This window comes from Chrysemys picta, chromosome 5, assembly GCF_011386835.1.
Source record: "Chrysemys picta bellii isolate R12L10 chromosome 5, ASM1138683v2, whole genome shotgun sequence".
Classification (NCBI taxonomy): Eukaryota; Metazoa; Chordata; order Testudines; family Emydidae; genus Chrysemys; species Chrysemys picta.
The window spans coordinates 31679447-31705220 of NC_088795.1; the positions used below are offsets into that span (position 1 = coordinate 31679447).

Genomic DNA, 25774 nt, shown 5'->3' on the forward strand with positions numbered 1-25774 from the left:
GCAGGCAGGGGAGCAGGGTGCCAACGGGGGTGGGGGAGTCATAGGGGTGCCAAATAAGGGGTGGGGGAGGGGCGCGATCCCTAGCACAGGGCAGGGGTGCCAGCTCCTCTGGCTGCACTGGGTTGGAAAGGGGCTGAACAGGGGAATCAACAACAAAAAGAAGCACACAGAGAGAGAGAGAGAGAGAGCGAGCCATCCAGGCCCTTCTCTTTTCGGACTCCACTCCATAGCTTTAGGGCAGCCCTGTCCTGTCCTGCTCGTCCATTGTACAGCCCCCAAAACATTGCCAGGCTTTGTGTGGGAAGCCTCGGGAGGGATTGCTAGCGCCCGAGCGAGCCAGGAGGTGTGGTGCCGCAGCAGCACCCACGGCGCGGCGGAGCCAGTTCACATGCGAGTCACGCCCGCTGCCGGGAGCCGGGGAACAGCAACACTGGGGCTTCACCAAGTGATGAGAACAGACGTCAAAGGGGCCTTATGAATATTGATGTGGAGGCTCGGGTTGCTTTCGTAAAGGAGCAGAAGGAAGCAAGATGGCTGCCCTTTAGGATTTGTTAGCAAGGGGAGCAGGCTGCATTTGCTGGATTGCTGCAAGGCTGAGGGACATAAAGAGGTCAGAGCGGTTCTCTTAATGCCACGAAACTCTCCCTTTCCTTCAGCGGGGCTTGGCTAGCGTGCTGCTGGGGGCTGGGATGCCGGGCTCCGCTGCCTGATCTACAAGTAGAAAGAGGGGAAGGAAATTTTTCTGAAGCTTCTCCAACATGGCTGACAAATATAGTTTTAAAAATGTTTAAAAACTAGTGAGCTGGTAGCTTTCCTCCGCTGGGTTGGGCCGCTGCTCTCACCCCAAACTTTGCTTTTCAGCTCCTCTCAGCACCTCGGACTGGCTGGTGTATTTATTTCGTTTTGTAATGCAGGGACGTGTGTTCATCGTGTCTTTTTTTTTAAGACTTCATGATTCTTATGATCAGTTGTTGCCCCACTTTCCTCCCTTTCAGTGGGTTTCCTTCTTTTCCTGCGCCGAGTCTGTCACTGCATTTTATTGTGTTCTTTAAAGAGCCCCGGGAGGTGTTTTAAAACTGCGGTGGATTCCTGTTTTCTTTTTCCACTTCAGGAGGATTTTTCTGATTGAATGTGATAGCTGGTGGGATTGTCTGCATCTAGCTTTCATGTATTGTTGTTTTATTTAATGCAAAAGGGGTGTCTGGTGCTATGGGGGAGAACGGGGGAGCAGGAGAGGAATAGTTTCTTTGGACAAAAAGAAAACTCTTCCTTTCTGATAAAGATAGATCCGGTGCCTACAGCCTGGGCGTTCGGGCTAGTTTGGGGGAATATCTGTGAGAGAATTTGTACGTGGAAAGTCTGTTTTCTGGCTTTGTGCTTCTCATGAATCAGCTTTCATTGGGTTTGCTGGTGAATGACAGACAGACACAAAGGCAAGCGCAGTCAAAGGGGGAGAAGAGGGGGAAGGATTGTGGAGTTTAAGGACTACAAGGTCAGGGGCACTGAAGGAAAAAAAACTCAATCCTAGGGGGAGAAAGAGAGAAATGGAGAAGAGATTTGTAGCAAGGCCTTACTTTTTCTTGATGATCTTTGTCATCCTTGTTAAATCTTGTGATCTAGGCGACTTACACAATGTGACTAAAAAAAATGCTTTATAATGCACATTAGTTTAAAAATGCCTTTAGCCAGGTAAGGCACGTATCTACAGTCTGATGGGGAAAAAATCCAAAACATATGATTTTCAGACCTGACATCACTAGATCCTGATATTGTGTTTTTATTAGCATTAAACCATTCCTCCAGCCTTTGCAGTCATTTTCATACCCTTGGTAAAAAGGAGGCTTTTTTGCTTGCTCTTTGATTCTTGGAAATTCAGCTAGTCCTTGTTCTGCTTAGCAGTTTTCCTTTTCAAAGTGTGAAGTGGGGGAGAAAAGTGATGTGGTATATAGTAGGCTTCCACTGAAATGTTTCAACCAAAGGTCTCATTATGAGATTATTTTCCATGATGGAGAGTATGCAAATGAACACTGTGATAGAACTACATGATAAGCAACTGAGAAAAGGAACAGTGAATAGCAGTGTGGTTGTATAATTTATCTTAAAACCAGAAATGTAGGAATTTTAGAGATGAGGAATCATTAGCCTCAGTAAAAGCAGGTGAGTGGGTGTTGTTTACTGGCTAATGAGGCCATTATATTTGCATTATAATGGCAGGTTGACTTACTGCAGTGGAAGGGATAACATGTATATTCATTTGTGTATTTGCATGTGTATTCCATGATGACACTTGTATTGGAGGCTGTGAATTGCAAAATAGGGCATGTTTGTAAAAGAAATTCAATGGAGAGGTGTTAACAGTCAAGAGTCATGAATAAGTTTCAGTTAGAAGGTGATGTGGATGATCAAAAGGTGAAGAAACCCACACCACAAAGCATACACAACCCTTTTAAATTACACCCCAAAAACTATTTGTTGAACATTTCACTTGTAAATCATTCTTCTACTTATCTTTGAGGAGTTAGGCAAATTTGCTTTAAACAGTAAGTGTCCATCACATGAGCTGTTTTTGCAGATTAAAGGGACACTTTACTCATGTCTCCAGAAGATAAGCACAGTTCATTGGCCAGTCCTTATGGCTACTTACAATGATGGTTTTATTTTTTTAATGGGTATTTCCCCATCTTAAATAACACATATCACCCAATAAATAAACAGAAGTGGCAACCCATTTTGTTGTTTATACATTACTATTTGTAAATCACGTTGCATGTATAACCCATCTAATGTCATAAAGAAACACTTCCTTTCAGCTCTTCATTTCTCAGACCTGTAATATTTTAATGTGCTCTCTTCTCTTCTTGAAAGCTTTCTACCATTGTGGATTATTTCCCTTCACTTCTGTGTTACTAAAGTATCTAATTTTCAAATGATTGCACAAAATTAAACATTAATAGCCCAGAGAGTCTTGATAAATCTGAGTTGACAGTTGGATTTATTCCTACTCCGTCAAGCAAGTAAAGCTTTTCCCGTTATTTTGTGTAGTCCATTATAATAACATGCAGCAGCTACATACAGGTACTATTAAGTGTATCATATAGTTTATGCTGTTGTTAGCACTGTTACTTTCCTGTAGAACAAGTAAAAGGTAACAATTTGGAGCCAAATAGTTCTCCAATGGGCAATACATTGACTCTCTTCCTTAGTTGCTCAGGAAATATAATGTAGTACCAAAGAAACCCTGTCAGAGAAGTCCATGCAAAACTTTAAATCCAGCAGCTGGGCTGGGGGAAATTTAGTGATTAGTTCGTTGAATTAGTTCTTTATTTTCTTGTTCTTCATTGCATGTGAACAATCTTTCAGTGGAAAACAATTTTGTTTGGAGAGGAGTTCCTCAGAATTATCTCAGTGGTTCCAAGGACCTCTGAGATTAGTTGTGTGTGTTACCCCTTTTAGAACCTTTCACATACTGAACTAATCATTAATAAATATTGGCAAGAAGGGGTGGAAGGGAAGGGAGGCATTTTCGTTACTTAGATTCATAAATCTGCCAAATTGTTGTTAATAGTAAGACTTTTGAACTAGGACTTTGGCATTGTATTGGTTCCTGGCCAAGAGCCAGGGGAACTGGTATTGTTTTGATATAGTGCGCATGGTCCTAGACTTTGGCATGTCAACATTGTTTAAAGAACAAGGAACGTGTGCCTTCCGAGGCATTGTTATGACAGACAGATTTCCAAGTTCTCTCATTGTCACTGGTACTACATTAGGTAACAGAAATAGATGGCCATAAATGTCTGGTTTCAGTGTGACGACTCTGGGCACTTTCAGAATTACTCTCCTACCCACAGAACTGGAATTTTCAGCTGCCACAACTAGAAGGGGCCATTTTCCCTTACTCTGAGCAGTTGCCATAAGACGTACTACAGCTCCTGGGACTTATCCCCCTACCTGATCATTTACAAATACTAGTGACATCTAAATGGCCCTAAAAACAAAACAGGTTTCAAAATAAATGTGCTCAGATTTTCAGTGGATGTTTACTGGTAGTGCTAATGTTACCAAAATGTTCTGGGAGCTATGGGGAATGTTTCATGTTTGATTTCTTCTAAATTATTTTTGTTTAAATAGCAGCAGAGTCGTTTTCTAATAGAGTGCCTAAATAATCACTTCAAATAATTTGTTCAGTTAAAGGCTAAGTGGTATATTTTTTTGTTTTTACAAAAGCAAAGAGGATCTCTTATTAAAGCATGTATTTTTCAAGCTGAAACTTTGGATGAGCTCAAATTCTGGCTTATCAAACTAACCCTCTTCCGCTATCATTTGACTGCCACACAGTAGCATTAAGTGTGGTAGTAGCAGCAAAGCCAACAGCATCGAAACTTCTTGCAAGCCAGCTTTACAATTGGAACCCTAAAGTGGTTGAATAAAGTTGCCAAGTTTCAAGTAAAGTTGGTGGTTATCTTGGAAACTGCTGCAGAACACAACCACAAGTGATTTCGCCAAATAATATACAGTATTTACGTAGTCCAGCTCTCCAATTTGTTGTTAAGGCACTCTTCCAGCAATCAGTGTTGTGACATCATTTAGAAAGGCTGTGTGCTTGATCCGCTGATTCTGAAATGGAATGGGATGTACTATGATTCAAAAGGGGAGGGGAAATAAAAGACTATAGTGAACCAGAGATAAAGCATATGACTGCATCATGGCTGGAAGCCAAATAGGAATTATGTGCATCAATCATTTTCAGCATCATTCTGATCCTGTACAACACGTTACGGCAAACACCCACCTATCCATTTAACTTGTTTCTGGAAGAAATGTCCTTTTACTGAATGAGTTTGGTGAGAACTGGACAAACTATCATGGCTTGATTTAGTATGTTTTTCAGATTCAGTGAGTGCATATTTAACTTACCTAGTATACTGCAGACACAAAGAACTAGAACGTACCACAAGTAATGGTCTTCTCAGTGGCCCATGTGGGTGGAGATGGGGTAAGAGATTGGATATCAGAAAGATGACCGTGTTGAGTCAATTACACCTCTACCTCAATATAATGCTGTCCTTGGGAGCCAAAAAAATCTTACCGTGTTATAGGTGAAACCGCGTTATATCGAACTTGCTTCGATCCGCTGGAGTGCGCAGCCCCACCCCCCTGGAGCACTGCTTTACTGTGTTATATCAGAATTCGTGTTATATCGGGTCGCGTTATATCAGGGTAGAGGTGTACCATAGTCCGAGGGAATTGCTCAATGCATACAGACATCTGAGGTCAAGTAAGGAGAATATGAACTTGAAATATCAACTGGGCTAATCCCAAGGGTAATCAATGACCTGCTGACTACAAATAAAGGATTGTTCAGTTTCAAAAGATTGGACATGGGTCTTGTGGTGTGAGGATAGGCAAGTGAAGGAGGGCAGAGGAAAAAAAAGTTTCTTAAAGTTTTGATTTCTTTCAAGACCTTCCAAATGACCTGAACTCAGTTTTTAAGGTGGAAGAGAAGAGATACTTAGTTTGGCTCACATTTTAAAAAACTGCACTGATTTAAAAGAGGAAGAAAGCCTAACCAGTCACTCATAATGAAGAATTTTAAACTTTAAACCTTTAAAATGGACTTAAGTGTGATGCTTTACAGCTCCCTTTAACATACAGTTCTTTAACACAGACTTGGGTGTTCTGAGGCAACATCTAGATTTGTTCCTTTCAAAGTCTGGCACATACTTCTTTCCATGCATTTTCCAAAAATTTATCAATCCAAACAGACTTCAGGGCCTTTTTGAAAAAAGTGTTCTGCGGGGATGTGAATTCGGAGTTAAAAATTCAGATGCTATGTTGTAGCAGTGTGTGGAATGGGCACCATGGCAAGGCCTTCTGTACTACTCGTGCAAGAAATCCCAGCAAAGTCCAGACACAAGTAATGGTTTGCAGAATTGGGCCTTCAGCTTGATCTTATATATAAAGAAAAATCATTTCATTTCCATTGCCCCATGTGCAAAGTAACAGGCCTGTCATATGCTCAGGTTTAGCAGGAAACTAAAATTAAGCACCTTAAATGGTATTTCAACATTTTCAGAAGTGTATTAGTATGTGCTTTAAGAGGGCACCTCCATGTACTGATACCATAGAAATGTAATGCATGGAAGGTGTACTTACTTCGTAGACTTTGTTCAAGAGCAAAGAAATAAGTAAAATGTCCATAATGAGATATAAATTAATGCTTTCTCAGTTCTCCACTGCAGTGTCTTACACCTCCACTTACTGGAAAATCTTTCTGGATTTTTACTATCAAAAGCCTATTTTGCACATTAGGGCACTTCGGTTTTGGGTGGGCGCCTCAGAGGTGCCTAGCTAAAATAGTGAGCTAGGGAGGCTGAGTTTACAAAAAGTCTACTGCGCATGGGAAGAGTGTTCTGTGGTCTTCTTGTGTGAGGTAAAAAAAGAAGTGAGGAGGTGAGTGCGTTAGATAACTTTACAAAGTGGACTTTAATAAGGAGCTCAACAAGACAGTTTTTCCACATATACAGGTCAGCCATCTTAAAGTTTTTAAAATAACTAAGTTGATGTAATCTAATTGTAAGAAAAAGTATCTTTCTTGTACAATACCACTACTAAGCTTGCATCATTTTAGAAACCAGCATGAGACCTTGAAAATTTGTGCTTCACCAGAGAAACATCCTAGAGGACTCTTCAAGTTTAAACATGAATTTTTCATTGGCATGTAAGAAAAGGATAATTACCTCAACATTGCCTATGTATTCTTTACTGTGCACATGAAACACATTATACTTACTATTACATTTTGGTTCTTAAGATTAAAATGACTTGTCCCCTTATAACGCTTAAGCACTCGAGTTCTGTCTGTCTTCCAAATGTTTTGGCATGAGACACTATAAGTAGAATAATGGATACTGATTTGGCTTCAATGCAATAACACTGATGCCACGGTTTACCAGGTAGGTACATGTTTAAGGTCAGGATGATGGCTCTCCATGTGATTGTGTGCACATGGTTTTAGTGTTTACAAACACTGTCCCAGAATTCCTAGTAACTGCCCTGGCATAGTTAGTGAGTGCAGATCGGAGGGAACGTCCTTGCTTCTTATAGGGAAACAATGATTGTGAATTTTGGGATCTGCGGGGGCAGAGGGGGAATGCAATAGGTTAGTTTTGGCTGAACTTTTTGCATTTTTTGTTACATTAGCGACTTTGTCAAATAATGCTTTTTTCCCCCCTTGTCCTGATTGCATTCATGCTCTGCAAGCACACTTGCTTGGGGTTGACTGATACTTAGATTCACGAGGGGTTAAATAAATGTTGTAAAGGTGTTTGATATGAGGCTACTTTTTTCTTCTTTGAAGATTCCATCACCAAAAGCTTTCACCACAAGCTGCTTTTAACAATACAAGGATCCCACAGTAAATTATATTTTCTTCCTTAATTTGAAATTACTCATCGCTTCAATACCGTAACGATCCCATCTTTACTGAACAAAAATGAAATCCTCAATCATAGCAACTTTATAAATAAAATCAATTTTTTTGGACGGAGTTATTACTTAATGAGACATGTTGACACACACAGAGGCGTTATTGTTGCGAAAGTGAATACCACTGTAAGTCAAGTTTCAGTTCTCAATAAAGCATAAGAAGCTCTGTAGACATCTCCCTATTTGTTCAACAAAAGAACAATGCCAATCTGTTTCAAAGGAGGTGGTAATCATTTTGTTGATTTGCCAGGCTGGTTACCGGAAGAGCAGATGAAAATAAATCTGTTGTAAGTACCCCAACTGACAATTTAGTTCATACTTCATTGTGAATTTGACAAAAAGTTGTCAAACAGGTTATGATATAAGGAAGAGTAGAGAGGCATTTTGGCTACACCATGCATATTGTTAGACCTTTTTGGCTGAGGTTCCTAATGTATTATTCATCCTGAAAATATTAGCTTTAGCTTAAAGCAGGGTTTTAGTCTTTGCTGTCTGATAAAATTCTAAAGCCTTTACAACCACTTTCCACAGGCATGTACTCGGGGAGCGGCAATGCATATCGCATGCTTTGGGAAATGAATCCAGGGTACGTGGTTATTTTCTTGTGGACAGGAAAGCAATTGATACTTGAACCTACAGTAGAATCCTTCTGCAAATTTTGATTTCATCCAGATGAGTCTGGGTATTGCTGTCATAAAACAGACTGTGTATAATAATCCATGTGCCGTGTTATATGCATTTCTGCTGCTATTTAGTGACATGTCCTTATTTGTTTCATGTTGCTTCCATCTTGCATTAATTTAATTACAGTGGTTGTGCTTTACCATTACATACTGATGGGTTCTTTTTGATCTATCACTTCATTTCCTTGGCGCAGTTGTCTGTATAACATCCAACTTCTGGTTCTATTTCATTCAAACTCTTCACAATGAGTGAAGAGGGGCTTGTCTTGTTTTCTTTTTGGAGTTTTTCTTGAGCCAAGATTAGTTTCGCAGCAGCTTAGTAGAAAAGTAAGGAAGACAGGAGTAAAGGTAATGGAGGAGAGCAGATGTTAGAAAATGGCTCTTCTGAGCTTGCATTGCCTTTTTATTCCTCCTCTTGGGCCACCGGTGCAGAGAGAGTCAAAAAAGAGTACACAATGTTAATACTGGGCCTGATCTTGATATTAGAGGGCATTGCCCTTGACTTTAAGGCCTAATCCAGTTCCATTATTACTGGCGTTCTTTCCCTAGTTAGCATTAGAGGTAGCAACTACTCCTGGATCACACCCGTCTTTCTTGCTCCTGCTACTTCTTTTTTTAATCTTTGTTTAATCTGTGTGTTCTTTCAGTACCCTTTCATTTTTGTTTGAAGTCTCATACTTTGAAGTTTATACCATTTTTATACATGCTAGAGTACACACAGCTCTTTCAGCTGTTATGTAAGCAAAAAGAAAAGAATGACTGCATACTTCTTCTTGTGTAAAAATTGCTTTACTTCCCTTTGTGTGGCAACGACTACTGTGAGGAAAATGTTCTGTTATTGCACTAAAACCAGAAGTTGCTCTCTCCCCTCCACCCCCCGCCACCCAAAAAAAAAAGTCACAGAATCATGATAGCCTGTAAGTTTTAAAATACATGCAGAATTTAGAGCAAATGCACTTCCACTCTTGAAAGGGAACCTGCAAAAGATTAAAATAAATTGGACTTTGCCTTTCCCTTGGTCCTAATTAGTATATTAAAGAAGGCCTGAAAATTTTTTCTTTAAATTAACTAAGTTTTTGTTGTGTTTTTTCTTGCTATTTTTAAAAACATCAGAAATTCAGATCTTGTCTGTCAAGAAAGCTAAAGGAGTTATTGAAATGACAACATCACGAAAGTCAAGAAAGTGAAAGCTGAGTAATTGAGAGGGAAAGGGATTATAAATTAGGCTGTTTTTTAACACCTATTTAACTTGTATGACTAAGACATTTTGGGGAAAGGAAGTCTTTGTTAAATGGTCAGCACTCTGCCCATTATATTGATGTGTGTGAGCACGGACTGCATTTCCTCAGAGACATCCAGGAGGTCAACCACCAAAAATAGGAAAGATCAGACTTGCTTTACTCCTCTTTAGGAATATCCGTGAGAGTGAACAAAATAAAACCCTTTGCAAGCCACCATACATCCTGAAAAGGTAAAAAGTTTAAAAAAAAAAATTGTACCCTTTTTATTTGTATATCACCTTCGTCATAGTAAGGAAGATTTTTGGAGAGGGGGAGGGAATGAGGAAAGAAGAGCAAATCATCAACAGCACCTAATGATGTCCAGATAATGGGAAGGGACACCTTCAACTTAACCGTATTTTTGTATTTGACAGCACTCTGTGGCAGTTCTGCTGTCTCCTGTGTATAGTCAGGCTGTGATCCTGCAGATTACTCTGTGCTAGCAAACCATGCTGCTTACATAGAACCCCATTGGCTTCAGAGGGGCTCCACAGGGACAAAAGGGCCTGTGCGCACAGAGCAGCTTGGAGAATTCAGGCATTATTTAGTCAGCTTCTTATATTCTTCGGCAATGGGGGCAGGGGTGGGAGGAAAAAAATGTTATTTTGTTTTTGGTTAAAAAAGGGGGGGAAATGCAGCTGTTAAACCATGAAAATGGGCAGAAGGACTCCAGGGCAGGTGCAGTAGCTGAAACTACTTGTAATACTTTTAAAAATTTGACTAGATTTCAAGTTAATGATTTCCCTTTAAAAATAAACCCTGTAACTAATGGGGATTGGGAAGAAACTTTCCCTGTGGACAGGTTGGTATATAACTACCTACTGCAATTGTTTTTCTGATTTTTAAATCTTCCTCTGGAGCATCTGGTATAGAATACTAAAGGGTCAGACACCAGATATTGGAGTAGATGGATCACTGGCCTAATTTGGTAGTGGCAGTCCTGATGTTCTTAAATATAAGCAGAATGGATAGTGATTGACTATTTATTATTTGTATTCTAGTAGCACCTTGGGCTCCGATCAAGGACCAGGGTCCCCTTGTGCCCAGAGCCTTCCAAACATAAAATAAGGCAGTCCCTGCCCCACCTAATGCGGCAAAGTAGATTGTCAAAAAGTAAGACGGTGACAGTGAAAAATGATAAGAGTAGTAGTAGATTGCTTTCAGAACTCAACAACAGAAGCATTGCTACAGAGGGAGACTCAGACAATCCCTTTCTTGAATAATTTTCAAAACAAAGTAAAATTACTTGATGTTTGTAATACAAGAGGCCTAGAAATCCCAACCAACATCACAAAAGAAAGTTTCTGTCTTAAAATGTTAACATTATGAATAGACAAGACAGACAAAAAGTGGGAGGAAGGGATACAATTAATAGGCAATGGTTGGGACCCAAGGTACAGATATGTTAAGGCACTGATGCAAAGCGACATTGAAGCCAGCGAGAGTCTTTCCATTCACTTCAGTAATCTTTGGATCAAACTCTAAATGGCTTACCCAAGTACACACAGGAAGTTTGTGGCAGAGATGGAACAGAACCCTGAGTCCCAGTGCCTTAACCCTCTTTCCTGTCCAAGCAGACTTTAACAGATAACTGGCTGCTCTTACTGAGATAACAGAAGTAGCAATGTTAGGAAATGGAAACTAGAAGCAGAAACAAATGACTTTTCACTTATTTCCAAGGCAAATTTTTGTTAGTGTTTTCTGTCCATGAACGAGTACAACCTCCTTTGGTGAACAAGTTCTGTGGTTTTAAGCTAGCACCACTCAAACAAAATTATGCAAGTTGTATTTAAATATCATTTTTCATTTGGAGGAGGGGTCGCTGATGACTATTACTTTGATGGCAAAATAGCTAAAACAACCCCTTCAGGTGAAATGGGGATAATGGAAGGGGGGAGGGAGAGGAAAGGAAACTATCACAATTTCACTGCCAGTGCCAGTTCTTCTGCACACCTCTAACAAAAAAAAAAGCTCTCTCAATGCGCTAATTAGAGTTTAAAATAGCATGTTGTGTCAGCTAATTGCAGTGTATGGGAGAGGGGTGTATAGTGTCAGCTCAGTGAGCAAGGTACTCCGATAATTCCCATTAACCTTTAATGCTCTAAATCCTCCCATCAAGATGAGCTCTCCCACAGTCTGCAAACTGTTCCCATGAATTTGCTCAAAGCTACCATGTGAATGACATTATGACTTGGCTTATCAATTTTAAGGCCAAGTGGAGCTCATGAACCCTCACACAAATGTCATACATAGCAGCTGAGCTCATCAAAAGAGCAAGTTCCATTTGTTGTCAAAAATGTTCCCTGTTGCAGGAGGTAGTGTACACAGATCTGGTTAGGAGTGAGAGGAGGGTTCTGTAACATAATCCTAAAAGCACTAATGGCCTTTAAATGTCATCTGTTATTTCTGAAACCTGAATCAAACAGGGTAAATTTTTCTCTCTCTTCATTCCACTGATCTTTCACATTGATACTTGGCTCTTTCTTTAGCTTTTATTTGGGAATATCCCTGCTCTGTGAAATCTTGGCTAATCTAATCTGTAAACTTCAGTTTGCAGTGCATTTATGCGAGGCTGTACCAGGAATTATGGTATATTATAATTAATCTTGAAATGTATTCTAAAGCAAAATAAAAATGGATCCTGTTTCTTCAGGGTTTAAACAATTTTCATATAGAGACCGAGTTTCCTATAGTTAGTGCTACAAATGCTGTCCAAGGCAACGGTCACCAGAGTATAGGGAATTTTTTTTTTTTGGTCATATTTAGGGATCCAGTTCTGCTGTCAACACCTTTGGAAAGAGATTGAGAGAAACACACTTAAACTTTTCTCTCCCTTGCTTCCACACTCTTTCTTTTCACTAAGAGTTTTCAGATCCACTGAGACTCGAGTCACCACGTGGGTTGCGCGCACATGGCTGCACTGTTTACAAACATGGTCCCAGAATTCCCAGGGCTGTTATGTAACAGTCGGGAGAGTGCAATATTTCAAGCGTCAGCTGTGTTAGCTGAGATTCCCAAAATCCATATTTCCAGTCCAGGTTTCCAATTACTGATAGCCACAATTGCAAATTACAGGGCTCACTGGTCAGGGTATTTCATGAACAAATTCTGTTCTAATCTCCCTTGTGTTACGATTAAGCAATATTCAGCACTAGAGCTTAGAACAAGGTCGTCTGCGGTGAACTAAAAATAGAATTTTTCTTGCTAGACAGAGAACTGGAGCTGGACAGCGCTAGTTGAACTTGCGTATGATAGCGAATAAAATTCTTTTCTGCTTGCCACAAAGGCTACTAGGAATTCCGGTAACATTTACTATTTGGCGAGATTTCAAAAACATTCTAAAACCAATGGATACTTTTTCTCATTTCCATTTAATTAGCAAACTGGGGAGCGTTTTCTATTCAGGCTCAAGTGATGAGCCTCAGCAAAATGTAAATAGTTTGGAGCCGCTAATATTTGATGCTAACATTTGATGCCACAGTCCCATTATTGCTAGGAGAGAAATGCCATCATCTTGGTTTATTTTAGCAGGCCATTGGAATATAGCACACAAGAGGTTTAAATAGCTGTGTGTCACTGGATTAAATTGCCTCCTGTAGCCTAGGCAGAAAAGACAAAGCACTCTTATTCCCAGTCACTCAGCTAAAATTGTATTGACTTTTTGAAGCTCTCCTTAGGAGTTTACAGTTCAAGGACTCATTTATCTACTGTACCTTGCATTAAGATAACAAGATATAACTACTCAGGAAAATAAACAAAAAAAAAATTCACTTTTTTTGTACTCTTCCCCCCCCCCCCCCTTGTTTTGGTTTGGGGCGTGATTTATTTATCTTTCTTCCTTCCCCTCACACCCACAGAAGCTTAAATGTCCTGGGAAGTGCAAACTCAGCAGGGATTGGTAACAGTTTAACTCTTTGTCCTATTCTCAGTTCTCCTAGCAAAGGTCAATAGCAAATGAGATTCACAGCTGCACTTGAAACAGAATCACTATAGATGGGCAGGGACACTACTTATTTCCCCCCCCTTTTCCTGCAGTATTTATTGGAACACATGGTTAGGGCCCAAGAAACTTTCTTTGGGTGGCTGTAATTGCTAATCTTGTGTTAAGAGGAAATGAAAGACTTGTGACTTTTATTTGTACTGGTCATATCTATAGCTTTTTGCAACTTCTGCTGATAAACAGAAATAATTTAGAGGCTACTTCCTCAAACGCCTGAACTGTGGTCTTAATTTCAACAGCATAGAGCCAGCAATATACTACAGACTTGGTATCTGTGTTATGTGTGTCCAAAATTGATTTGGAAATTCTGGCTACGCGCCCTTTCAAAATCATGAATGTTGGGGGATTTGGGATAGTGTGTGTGTGGGGGGAGGGTATTTTGTTTTTTCAAAGGGCTGTATTACAGGGACCCACAAGCTCAAAGTTTTATTGTCTTTCTGGGAGCAGAAATAAGTATTTCTTAGGTTTTCAAGGAAAATAACGAAATACACAGCGCTGTTAATTTGTTTACATTTGAGGAGGGGGCCTGTCTTGACACAAACAAATGTAACATATGTTCACGTGTGCTGTATGCAAGCAAAAAATTCACTTTCCCCTTCAAATAACCTCCTGCTCTGCTTCATGCGGCTGCAGTGGGACTACACTGAAGAGAGAGTTAAAGAGAGTTAGTTGGCTTAGTTACATTAGTATTGGCGCCAGGGTTTACCTCTCAAGTAGGAGTTCCAGGTCATTCTGATGCCTCGCCACGTGGCCGCGCGCACATGGTTACAGTGTTTACAAACATGATCCCAGAATTCGTAAGGTCTGTTATGAAACAGCCAGCAAGTGCCGTATCTCGCAAGCTATGGTGACCTGTATTGTGAGTGCTGGAGAGAATATTGAGACACTTGTACAAAACACAAACTGGAGAACACATTGGACGTTCGAGCAGATAATTTTACTTCTGAGTTGTTTGGAAATATCACTGCCATCAGAAGGGAATTTTCCACTGTAGATTTAAAATAGCAGATATTAACTAGTACCAGTGAGTAAGTGTTTTAGAAAGGCAGGGGTAAAAGTGACTGTGTTCTTAAGCATCGTAATTTTGTTTCTTAACCAAACTAACTCAGAAAGTATTTTTAAAAGACACAAAGCAATGTAAAGCTATTGTCACACTCTCACTGCATAAAAAAAATGAACACTGTGTGATCTTGTGACCCCAGTCTCCCAGTTCCTTTTTATTCCTTATTAAAACATTTCCTCAGACATTTTGTGCATGTTCTGTAGCAAACTTCCTGCTTTAAAATTCAATTGTGGAAAGATGAAAAGTCTCAGTACTCTAAAGTAACGTACCTGGTGTGCAGAATAGGAATACTGCTTAAGGACTCAATTGTAAGTTCACCAAGAAGCTTGGAAAAAGGGTGCTGCATAGTCATGTTGCCCCAGGAACAAACCAAGAATCAGAATTAATTTACTGCATGCTTCATATTCTGTTGCAGTGAAGTTCACTGATATTTGGGTACATTAAATATGCCAAAGTTAACTTTAAAAAACGGTTTAAGTTCCATTAAGGCAATAGTCTTGCTAGAAATTAGCAGTTCACTAGAAACTGCAAGCAAACCATCAGAAAATTAACTTTTGACATAGATTCCACTGATGGGTTGGAGGATCTAGAAAATACATAATTTAGGAGAAGATGCTATTTTGTATTTTGAAAAAAGAACCATAAATGTGACAAGTTGCCGGAGATGGACAGGCCTTTCCTGAAAATGCTGCTAAACTAACTGAAAACAATCAATGCCCTTTAATAAACCATTTCCTGTTTTCAGTTTTGGAATTAAACTATTTGTAAAAACCAATTATTTGATGAAGGACTTTCTTTCCCCAAAGTAGTAAAGATTACTAGTTTCCTCTTCTGCTTAGTCATAAAATATATCAAATATAGAATCAGATACAACTGGCTCACACCTTTTTGCATGGTTCCTACACTACATGACTCAAGTTAATGTCATTATGGTATTTAATAATAATTCTCCTTCTCCATTTTGAATTTACATAGTCCAGAGTGGTTGGGTGTTACTATCATCTAGAATAACAAACTGCATGATTATTATAGGGTTTGCTTAGCCATAAATAATTCTACAAGTGTAGATTAATATGTACGTATTTTAAAAATAAATTGAGGATCTAGTAAGAAGTTATAACTAAATCCATATACTTTAAGAATTACATGTTATGCTGTATATATAGTTGATTAACCCTTTATTATCTTTTAAAGGACATTAATACTTACAAAAGGTGCCGGACTGAAAGCCCTAGAGAATTAATTCCTCAAGATAGATTCAGTACAGTCTTCCCCATACCACCCTGTCAATATATCTCCAAATCACTACTGGAGGAACAATTTATAAGTATGAGAGTAGTTCATTTTCCATAAGTTTTCCCCATTCATTTTCAATCCCTCACTTCCATGCGTGTTCAATCCTTGGCACCTCTGCTGCGTCTACCAAAATCTTTATCAACTATGGTAATTTTTTATGTAGACACATGCCAGTTCTGAACTAACCACTAATTCATTTCATATGGGCTACCAAATAGTTATCAGATAACTACAGCAGGAGGAGAAATGCTCTGTATCCTAGGCCCTGACTTGACCCTGGATGCACCCAGCCTCTTCATTTGGCTAATTTTAAATTGTATTCAGCATGTGAGAACAAAGGCATTTGCATTGGTTATTGATAGGGCCCTACCAAATTCACTGTCCATTTTGATCAATTTCATGGCCATAGCCATGGATTTTAAAAATTGTAATTTTCATGGTTTCAGATGATATTTAAATCTGAACTTTCATAGTTCTGTAATCATGGGGGTCCCAACCCAAAAGGGGGTTCTCGGGGGAGAGGGGTCGCAAGGCTATTGTAGGGGGGGGCCGCGGTATTGCCACCATTAGTTCTGCACTGCTGCTGGTGGTGGCACTGCCTTTAGAGCAGGGCTCCCAACCAGCAGCCACGGAGCTCCCTGCAGCCGGGGGAGGTCCCCAGAGATGGGTCTGATCCAGCTCAAAAGCAGAACATCCTTTCCCTCCCTAGCCCGGCCAGGACTAGCATCTGGAGACATGCGCACGGTAAGAGTTCCCAGCCCTGCCCCTCCCCTACACTAGCCAGATTTCACAAGTAAGACCAGGTTTCACGAGGGAGATCAGAATTCATGGTCCATGACATATTTTTCACAGCTGTGAATTTGGTAGGGCCCTAATTATTGATGTCTTCTTACTGAAGGGTGTTGTAAGTGTTCTTTACACTGTATACAGGAGACCTAGAAATTAGTAGCTCTTTTAAAAAACAGCACTATTGAAAATGGATAACTCCTGTCTACCCATTTAAAGAACTCCTCACGGTCACTCTGCATGTATCATTTGCACAGCACTTAGACTTTATTGTGAATCTCTAGTTATAGACAAATAGGATGGAAGGCAAAGTAGGGTGCTGGTATTAAAAACCTCTCAAATATAACAGTAGGTTTTTACTGTGCACATTCTGCACTAGAATTCTCATCAAGAGTAATACTGAAACATTTTTTCCAGAAAAGCTGAAAGCATTTTGAAAATGCTCAGAAACCAAAAGACTCAAGGCTTGTTTATATGAAACAAAAAGTTCCCTTTTACTCGTTATTAGTGTTAATGACGCCCACGGTATTTTGTTTGCAGTGGAAGTTCACACTTAACTTATAAGATCCACATAGGTGGAGGTGAGGTGAACATGCAGACTGTAATTAACATATCTGTAGTGCATATTTAACTTAGGCCTGGCTACACTGGCGCTGTACAGCGCTGCAACTTGCTGCGCTCAGGGGTGTGAAAACACTCCCCCCCCAAGCGCAGCAAGTGCAGCGCTGTAAAGCGCCAGTGTAATCAGCACCTGCAGCTCTGCACGCTCGCTCGCAGTGCTGCAAGCTATTCCCCTCGGAGAGGTGGAGTACATACAGCGCTGAGAGAGCTCTCTCGCAGCGTTGGCGGCGCGACTACACTTGCGCTTCACAGCGCTGCCGCAGCAGCGCTGTGAATTGCCAAGTGTAGCCAAGGCCTCAGTGTTTTTTAAAAACTGATTCTGATGACACCAGAAACTTATCTGGTGACATTTTTCTCATAGTAATTTTCATTGTAAAAGAATATCTTTAAGTTGCTCCATAAAGCAGGTGTAATCAAAGAGCTGTTACTACTGATGAAAATGAACTTCTTTGCACTGGAGGAGGGAGGGGTGGGAGAGAGAGTGGTGTGAGGATTAGCTTTGCGTGGTAAAAAGTAAGTACTGATATTGTGTCAGTTTAGATGAATATCTCAAAATGCAGACTCTGTCATGGGTTTGTCATCTAGATAAAAAGGGTAAAGGAAATCCTGTCTAACAAGTTTAGCAAAAGCCACACCTAAAGTCCAATTATGGCCTCAGATACATGGGTATAGTTCCTACTGAAGTGAATGAGTTGCACCCAGGTATCTGAGAGCAGACTTGGAACCCTCCTCTAATTTCTGTTACATGTAGAAAATCTGCTGGTTGATAGTCACATGACTTAGAGACTGACTTAGAGAAAGCATTTCTTGACACAATAAATAATTACATCTAGAAACAGTTGATTTTTGGAGCATGCCAGTGGAGGGGACACCCATATCATAACCTCCCAGAAGATCAGATCAAAATCCCACAGAGAGGTAAAGCAGACTTGAGAGAGAGAGAGACTTGTTTATTTTATGGACCTTCCACTGAATTCTACCCTTGAGGGACAGGAGTTATGGCCTTGTGGATGTGGTATGAGGTATGTCCACTAAAACCTGTGGAGCTTAGTGATTCACAAGAAGAAGCTGCTCCTCCATGGATCTGTTGGAGAGCATCTACTTAATCCAGGTTGCTCTTGCCTCTCCTTTACCCATTGTTCCCTCAATGGAACATGGTTCCCTACCGCATGTACAACCTATTTCCTCTTTCAGTGGACAGAACAAAGGAGAAATTATGCAATGAGCCTGACGGAGAGCCAATTAAAATATATGGAAAAAGACTTCTATAGATGTCTGACAGCTGTAGATCAGGCCCTGTGGTCTGGGCAACACTACATTTTGATGGGTTTTTCTTGTAGTAGTTTGACTATTATTGAAGAGAAGGATGCCACAATCCTGCAAATCCCGCAAGAATCGATACAAAAGCATACCAACAAACCCAACCTGAACATTGCCTATGTATTTGCATGAAGATTTTACCATGGGAAAACGGGGTTTGATTAAACCAGGATCTTTTTGAACTTCAAGGCTTGTGACCTAAGAAACCACAAATTTGATTAGAACCAAACTTGGAAGAGTTCCCACAGGAAGATGCGAATAGTAAGAATTCCCCATGTATCAGTGCTAGGACCAATAATGAGGAAGATGGTGTGATTACTGAGTGAGGTGGCAAGATCTGCTGATGAGACACAATATTTAGGTTAGGAGTACAAGAAACTCCAGAAGCACCTAAGAAAACATCAGACTGCATGAGAACAGATTAAGTCAATGTTAGCAAGTACAAAGAAGCATATATTGGATGAAACTTTAAAGTATATGAAATGCTGAATTCTGAATTTGTTGTAATCTGTTTTTTTCTGAGAATAAAACTAGACTGTAAACTCCTTGGGGAAAGGACCATGTACTTAAATCTGTATGAGGCTGAGCACACTGTTGGCACTCAGTATATAATAAAAAATAACCTCTCAAGGAAAATGATCTAGACACTATTTCAGACAGCTAAATGAAAGCATCTTGCTCAATTTTTAGCAATGATCAAAAAACAAATAAACAAAAAAACCCCAAAGATGTGAGGTTGAATTAAGTAGAGGTTAGAGTACAATACTGAAATTATCACCGTATTAATGTACTGACCTGTCTATATGTATCATTGACCTCTACTGGATGCTTGACACTGCTGATAGACATACTACTACTAAAAGATTTTTCTTTAGCTCAAGTGGCAGAGCTATGCTGCTGGAGTAGGAGGATCTGAATTCTATCCCCCTTGTTACCATGAAGTTCCGAGCGACCACAGGGAAGTCCTAGATGGCCATGTACATCATCACTTTGCATACCCAAAGTTTGGGTCACATCATTTCACAAAGGAGAGAGCAGAAATAGAAAAGATCAAGTAAAGGGCAATGAAAGCAACTGGGGGACGGAATGATGTAGAAGAACAAGAGTAGATATAGTATGATAGATGTATATATGGCCAGCCAGGCATTTGCATTTACTCATTCCCATAGTATGGTATGAAAAAAAAGAAAAGAGGGCACTTGGTAAAATTAAAAGGCAATACACTTCAATTGGATAAAAGGAAATGAATACAAACTAGTGCAATCACACAAGGAACTTGCTGTCACAGGATATTACTGAGGTAAGTAATTTGGTATGTAAGTAATGACGGTAGCAGACATTTACATGAAATAAGAACAGTCCCTGCAATTACACTAACCAGGATAAAAGTTATAGGGGTTTTCAGTTTTTATGCTTCAGGATATAAGCTGATCTCTAGAAGTAATCAGAAAGAAAACAATATTGCTCACTTGCTAGGTACATTACTGTGGGACCATATACCTTTCCCTGAAGCATGTGCACTGTAGCAGACCAGAACTAAATGGACAATAGTTCTGCTTCAATATGGCACTTCACATGTACATGAGAAGTGTATCCCTGTCTGTCCCAGCCCCAAAAACGTTCTCCACTTCAGTATTCAGAAGACTACTACTATCATATGAAACCATTGTACATAAAATTAATTATTACAAAGAAATATATGCAAATGGGATCACTCATTAAACTGTATTCTTCATTCATTTGCTGAGTATCTAAAAATTATGCTTAAGCTTTAGAGACATGACCTAGCATGGTCATCTAAACCATTCTTTGGAACAAAGTCTAAAATTGTTTAACATTTAAAGGCAACAAACAGCTTTTTTTTTTTTTTTTAAAGAGAAAATTCAAGGAACAGGAAAGCTCTCTCCTCTAGCCCTTTGTTTCTAGTTTTAATATTTAATGAACATGTGATATTGTTTTAAAGCCAGTCCTGATGGTCTTGTGAAGTTAATATTTAAAGCAGATGGCTGCTGTGCTTTAATAAGATGGTTACTATAGAAACACAGCACTATGAAAGCAATACTTTCTGCAGTGCATGGTCTCCTCACTAAACAACTTAAATGCCCTTGATCTATGTGAAATGAGTGCATTCAGGACTAACATAGAAGGGAAAAGAAAGGTAGTATGCCTGTGCAGACTATTTATTTAACCTGGGACCCACTTACACTGAACTGGATAGTTAACATTTTTGTGGCTTACTGAGGAGCTGCTTGAAACTACACCAAATGGGAAAGGAGATAAGCAAAGCTAGTTTTAAAAAGAAACCCACAAGAACCTTCATTCTATTAGGAAGTTTTCTTGAAAAATCCATGGGAAACATGGACAACTTTAAATGATCTTATATTAGAGATGGGTTGGAACCTAAATAAATGAATAATCCAGACACCATGAGCTCTTAGAGTTTTCAGATCCGATGTTTAGATGTGTAGGTATGAAACTGTGGTGCCTGTGTCCTTTTATCGCACCTTTGCGTATCTAAAGAACTTTGCCTATCAACGCATAGTGCAACCACCATATTCTCTGAGTAGTTGCAGCCTGTTATACAGGAATATACACTGCGCTCTCATGGAGACTTTGGTTTTATTTTTTCTTGTTTTTCTTCATCTAGAATAAAAGCTAATTCAGACTGAACGCACCTGCCTTCCTCTATGTGTAGAAAAATACCAGCACTCTTGGTGCTTTATTCCATTTTTCATATTAATATGTTGTGCTTAGTGGTTTGACTTCCGTTTGGAGAATTTAAAAAAATGGTAGCTGAGTTTTTACAGCTGTCTCACTGTTTAAGTATCCCAGTAAATAAAAAATGAAGAGAAGTACTAATGTATTAGTACTGTAATAGAACCAGCAGATCTTTTTTGGGTGGATGGGGAACGCTCTTGTGCAAAAACACACAGAAAAGTTACATCCTCATCTGGATGCGAGCAAACTTTTCTGGCTGTCTAGTGGATTGAAAAGTTGGGTGTCAGTTGTAGCGCAGGAGATGAGGATTTTATGAAAGATTGCTCTTTCATAGAAAGAGCGATGAGAGGAAGGGGAAGAAAGAATCAAAAGTCCATTGTAAGTATTAAAAAAAAAAAAAAAAAAAAAAAAGTCCCGTATATACTCGATCATAAGCCAGTTCATTTATAAGCCGACCCCCCCCCCCAAGATGGATAAGTAAAAATGACAAATTTTTATGACCCATTCATAAACTGACTCTATAATTCAGCGGTCAGCAAACTTTGGTTCCCAGGCCATCAGGATAAGCCGCTGGCGGGCCAAGATGGTTTGTTTACCTTGAGCGTCTGCAGGCACAGAGGTTAAACCTAAGTAAACAAAGCGTCCCGGCCTGCTAGCGGCTTACCCTGACGGGCTGGGACAGCTACTGGTGGGAAAAATTTTGCGGGGGGGGGGGGGGGGGGGGGGAGAAGGGAGAAGCTGGGGGTCAGGGAAGTAACCCCTGTGACCCCACCCCTAACCTGGGACCTCCCCACATGGCCCCTCCCCGTTTAACCCCTCCCTGCCTCACCCCTAGCCCAGGACCACCACACTCTCCCCATCCCATCTCTTCCCACCTTAGCTGGGGCGGGCCAGGGGAGGATGTCTCCGGCCTGCCGAAGCTGCTCCGGCAGGTCGGGCGGTGCGGCTACAGAGTGCTCTGGGGGGACTGGGCCGTGCAGCCGCAGCCTGCCAGCCCCAGAGCTGCAGCTGCTTCGGAGGCTGGGTAGAGAGCAGCATGGCCAGAAGCAGAGAGACTCTGGCCCTGCCTCTTCCCTTCTGGCTCTGCTGGCTGTGTTGCCCCTCTTTGCCCCCTCTGTTTGGGGGGGGGGAAAGCTGTGTCCCACCTCTCCCTCTCTATACCCATTCATAAGCTGACCCCCTTCTCTGATGCTTCCTTTTTTACTAAAAAAATTTGGCTTCTGAACGAGTATATACAGTACTTTAATTTTAACATCTCAAAAGAAATACATGCATCTGACTTACAAAGTTCCAGCAACAACAATTAAAAGAAATAGACACCCTTTCATAAATCTAGGCATCTTGCTAAAACTCATGAGCTGAGGTCTAATCTGCAATAAGTCCTGACCTACACTGAATAAAGGTTCCTAGAGGCTCGCAGATCAGCTTTGCAATACTTTTGCTGCATCCCTTGTAGGTTTTAACTAATCGGTCCCCTCCACTCCTACGTCACCCATTTGCCCTGTTTGTGTTTATTTTCCCTTTTCCCCATTAAAAACACTTTATCTTGCTTTACTTTAAAGTCTTCAGGGACTGTCTGTAGTCTGTCTCGAAGGCGTTGAGCACATTGTCATGAGATACCTAATTCATATGACAATTTCCCCACCTTCAAATTCACTCATTTAATTAGTTCAGGGGTCGGCAACGTTCGGCATGCGGCTCGCCAGGGTAAGCACCCTGGCGAGCCGGGCCAGTTTTATTTACCTGCTGACGTGGCAGGTTCGGCCGATCGCGGCCCCCACTGGCCGCGGTTTGCCGTCCCGGGCCAATGGGGGCGGCGAGAAGCGGCGCGGGCGAGCGATGTGCTGGCCGCGGCTTCTCGCCTCCCCCATTGGCCCGGGACGGCGAACTGCGGCCAGTGGGGGCCGTGATCGGCCGAACCTGCCGCGTCAGCAGGTAAATAAAACTGGCCCAGCCCTCCAGGGTGCTTACCCTGGCGAGCCGCGTGTCGAACGTTGCCGACCCCTGAATTAGTTATTTCTGTATGACCATACCTATTCCTTTATTGATTCCTGATAGAACATAAAAAAGTTAGGAAGAAGAAAAACATGTGTGACACAAAATGCCTCTTCTTTTTGAGCCTGATCTGAATCCCACCTTCCTGTTTTATCATTATCCTCAACTTCTGTCTCCAGAGACATCAAGGTGTTTCTTGGCCACACTTATATTCCTTGTTTTAATCACTTTACCTGGTATCTTTATTTCCTACACACTATCACGGAGTCCTGACTCCATTGCCTATTTATACTGTGTTTTAGATTAAATATCTTTAATTTATGTATCCCTCATCAGTTCAGTAAGATTCTTTCTGTGGTACAGGGAGCAATGCTGCACACGGTTTTCCAGATGACGTGTAACAAGTGCCACATGAAGTAATGGCATCACCTTTCTTGTTTATACACTATCCCTCTGCTAAGACAACCAAATAAATAAATAAGAAGCAAACCAGAGAGTTGTTTATACTTCAGAAATGCAGCTGATCTGGAAAAATCATTGAGCAGGATAAGGATTTGGAGTTAGTTTCAGTTTGTTCAGTAGAACATGCACATTTTCTGGACTAGTTAACTTGCCATGAGACTGACATAGTTTTCCCTCTTCTTCCCCTCACCCCCAATATAACAGGTCTGTTTTTGTAACAGGAATATTTTTATCCATGACTGATAGTATGAAGGAACTTTTCCCAGCTGTGCTCAGGGTAGATGTATTATAGGCTATTTTAGGTAATTACATGGCAGCTCTCAAGAAAGAAGGCTTCAAACAGGGCAAAGTTCAACAGGAGAAATCAGTCCCTAGTATCCTATCATAAGGAGTCCTGGGAGACCATGTGGGTCCAGTGGATAGTGCACTGGGTTCTATTTCAGACTGTGCCACTGAACTACCGTGATCACGAGCAAGTGGCCACATCTCTGTGCCTGTGGTTCCTCACCTAGCCTCTGTCTGCTTGTCCATTTAGAATTGTAGTCCCTACTCTGAAGAACTTCTCTCTCAATATACATTTGTTCAATGCCTAGCACAATGAGGCCCTGTTTCAGCTGGTGCTCAGTTATGCTAGGCGGTGTGCGACCATGTAGTTAAAAACCAATTCCTGCTCCCAAAGAGTTTAAAATACAACAGGTAGATGAATCAAACAGATGGCAGGAGCATGAGATAATGGGGAAAAAAAACAAATTTGGCATGGTATGCAATAGTCACATGCTGCCTATTGTAATGGTCATTCACAATAGCATAAGCAGTAATGTAAATGTACAGTGATGTCTGCTGGCAAATACTGACTTTGATGATCTTACATAGGTAGCTGAGATACCAGTGTTCCTTTCACGGGGCTATATTATGAATGTCTAACCACATATGCTCCCACTGCAGTCAGTGGAACCATGTATGGGATTAACTGATCGCCGATGTGAACAAGGAACTCACAACACAACCCATTGTTATTATAGGAAATAACTGGGATCTCCGGTACCCGTTCATGATAAGTGAAAACAGCAGTGCAACAGGCACAAGTGATAGCTGTTGGGAAATATTGATATTTAAATGGCAACCACAATATCTTCAGAACATGGCAACATGAATGCTCTCTGCCGCTAACATTTTCTAGCATCTGACAATTCTGATACATTGATTTCTCTGAACAAATTTCTCAACTTTCAGGGAGTACATCCATGGCTTTAATAAGGCTGGGGGTGTAGGTGGGAGTTTACAGTCTATTTAACCTTCTGTTTAATCTATGATGATGTGTCCCATATGCACATCTGATTGAAATAAAGTGAAAGCAGAATGAATAGCCTCATTTATTTTCCAGGCTACCACTGAATAACAAGCATGTGGGGTTTTTTGTTTTTATTCTGTGTATGGAAGTTGCAGAGTAAATTTTTAATAGACACAATTCTAGTGTCCAGAAATCTTATCGATGGATGCACTAGGATGGTAGAAGCAATAACTGTTGTAGGGTTCCACATCTAACCAGCATTGATTCAACACAAGTAACAAACACCGCAAAATTAACAAAAATAGCTCTCAACCACCCCAGTCTATGGGAGTCTTACATGAGTAAGGACTACATGATTGGTTCCAAAAGTGCCATGATATTGTTACTGGCATTCTATACTCCACCTTTACAATAAGCAATATTCATCCAATACAGTTTTCAAAGCAAGCTGATATTGAGTGACATTCAACCCAGTTCAGAGGACTACTCACAAGGCCTATCCAATACTTAAGTCCCATTAAGCTATGATAGTGATACTTAAGTGCATAATCTTGTGCTGACTGTCTGCACAGGGGTATATTTCATCCTTTGTGCACATTTCTGGTGTAAAAATAGATTTTTTTAAAAAATCTAATTTTTAGAACTGTGAGTAGTCTAATTGAAATTACATAGCAAGGTAGGCGGGATTTAGCCTTGTATTTATTGCTTGAGAAAAGTGTGAATATCAAGTCTTTAAATATGAACTGACACTGAACACACAGTCCTTGATAGGTT

The 25774-nt window shown here is 40.5% G+C and overlaps 1 protein-coding gene across 2 annotated transcripts in view; it reads left to right on the top strand.

The window, feature by feature from the left end:
- The first annotated feature begins 282 nt into the window (after positions 1-282).
- The window catches only part of TET2 (tet methylcytosine dioxygenase 2), an 87632-nt gene continuing 62140 nt past the window's right edge, over positions 283-25774 (top strand). The window contains exon 1 of one of the 2 annotated variants that reach the window (XM_005287874.5): positions 283-610. The gene's annotated coding sequence lies outside the window, so the exon portion shown is untranslated. The remainder of the gene's footprint in view (positions 611-25774) is intronic. The other variant, XM_005287875.5, reaches the window with a different exon arrangement.